This window comes from Frankliniella occidentalis, unplaced genomic scaffold (genome assembly GCF_000697945.3).
Source record: "Frankliniella occidentalis isolate FOCC.00 unplaced genomic scaffold, Focc_3.1 Scaffold1411, whole genome shotgun sequence".
NCBI lineage: Eukaryota > Metazoa > Arthropoda > Insecta > Thysanoptera > Thripidae > Frankliniella > Frankliniella occidentalis.
Genome location: NW_026268513.1, coordinates 1 through 2,483, shown reverse-complemented (window position 1 = coordinate 2,483; position 2,483 = coordinate 1).

Below are 2,483 nucleotides of genomic sequence, written 5' to 3'. Positions count from 1 at the left end.
GTGAGGAGGGGACCCCTCACCTCCTCACCTCTCACCCGTGCGCCCGCCGAGTCGAGGATAGGCAAACCCGCAACACGGCGGCGCGTGCTCTGAATCACCCGGTACGCCTACCATATGCACTGAGGCCGTAACGGCAGAGCGATGCAATGGTATGTCACGTTATAACGAATGTGACATAAGAATGTGACACAATTCACATTATATTTGGTGTGACGTCACAGTATTTAAATAACAGTGCACGGACAGTTTCCTTTTCAAGATTATTAATCAATACCTAAAGAGGGCACCAACGTGGTGTTGGGCCATAGCTTAGCTGTTGCCCAGGGCCTCCCCTGCTGTCTTGCCAGAGCCCGTTGGTTAGCAGATCATAGGGGTGGCGGCGGTGGCAGCGCGCGGTAAGGGCGAGAGGGTCCGAACTGCTAGCCGGGCGGTCCGGCCGGACCGAGGACCATCAGGACACTTACTGTAAAGGTCATGCCCATCGTTGTCCAGGCGGGCCCGGGCACGCCTATGGTCGCCCGTGCTGGAGACCATAGCGAGTACCAGCGAGTAAAAGTCCTGCTGCTGCTCTATCGCGTTCCTGGTCGAGCGGCCGACGACCTGGCCTGGCCGAAAGGTCACAAAGGTCGTTATCGAACTGGCCGAGTGAAAACCACGGGACACTGTCTGCGGGCGGATAGCGGCCAAGGCTCGAGGGGAAGACAGGGCCGCTACGACTGACCAGTGCAAATAAGAAACAACAACGCGGGTTTGCGCACTCCCCCGTCGTCCGTAAGGCGCCATGACCAGTAAGAAATGCAATATCGTATCGATGCCAAAATCGACGTCGACATGGTTTTTACGTCGATTTATGTCCCAAAATGACGTCAAATCGACGAAATCAAATTTCGACGTTGATTCGATATTGCATTTGAATGCTGAAGCGGGAGAAGGCGATAAGTCCATCGTTATGACGCCAAACTTATCCCCTTCTTCCGCTTCTTCATTCATTTGTCAATGGGATGGCACCTGATGAGCTAGCGAATATGCAATCCTGCAACGATGGAGGGAGTACATGGTACACTCGGTATAGTGAGTGACACGAGATAGTTTAAAAACTGTAAATAATAAGCACGACTTCGATGTTAACCGTAGAGACTTTTATTTACAGTGGTGGCTCAAAGCAGTTGCTGACTGCACGAACCACGAACCCGCAGTGTGCAGCCTAGAGGTGCACACTCTACCCGTGGCTGACCCGTGGGCGGTATGGGCGCCCCGTGAGGGATGGGATTGGCGCCAGGGAGGCTGCAGACAGGCGCCAGGGACCCCAACCCCCCGCAGCCGCGGGGCGGAGGGGGAGGGTGGCGCGGGGCGGGCGGAGGGGGGAGCCCGCAGCGGCGTGGCGCTCAGTCGTGTTGGAGCCCCGGTCTGGGTAGGCCGCCCGCGCAGCCCGCGCCCCCCCGCGCCGTACGCCCCCCGTAGCCCTCACGTGGTTCTGCTCGGCAACAACAACCCCCCTGCAGCGGCCGCCAAGGTGGGTGTCAGACACGGCGCGCGGGTGTGTGCACGCATGGTGCACGCACAGTGCACGCACCACCGCACTAGTGTGTAACGAAAGCCGAAACGTGACGCATGCGGGCAGCTACGACGACCGCCAATCTTCCTCAACGACGGTACAAGGCTCATGTTCAAAGCTGATCCAAGTAGCAGGGTACCGGTCAGGTACCGGTCAGGTACCGGTCGGGTACCGGTCGGGTACCGGTCGTCGGGTACCGGTCGTCGGGTACCGGTCGGGTAACGGTCAGGTAACTGTCAGGTAACTGTCAGGTAACTGTCAGGTAACTGTCAGGTAACTGTCAGGTAACTGTCAGGTAACTGTCAGGTAACTGTCAGGTAACGGTCGGGTAAGCTGTCATTTGCGGCTGCACTGTAAAAAGCTGGCGAAGAACTATTCTTTGCATTGCAAAGAATTTTCAAGCATTGTAAAATGCTTTGCATTGCGAACTAAATCCTTCACATTGCGAACTAATTCTTCGCACCTTACGAAGAAAATCGTTCGTAACGCTGCGAAGAATTAGTTCGTAACCTTGCAAACCATTTCTTCGCAACTTACGAAAAAAATAGTTTCCAATGCAAAGAAAATAGTTTCCAATGCAAACTTCCTTACAATTCTTCACAATTCTTTGCAAGAATTTTGCGGTGTCTATAGAGCATACGCCACATGAAATGTCACTCTGGATCTTGAAGCACACGCCCTGCCTGCCCTAAGGCGTCTACATTATTTGAGACATCCAAATTGCAGTGCCTCAGTACCTCTGTCCGATGTCAGGTACCTGTCGGGTAGATGTCGGGTACCTGTCGGCCAGGGGTCTGAGACCCGCCACTCCCCTCTATGTTCAGAACGAGCACACCGCGTGGTGCAGCGGGGGGTGCAGCAGGGGGTGCAGCAGGGGGTGCAGCAGGGGGTGCAGCAGGGGGTGCAGCAGGGGGTGCAGCAGGGGGTG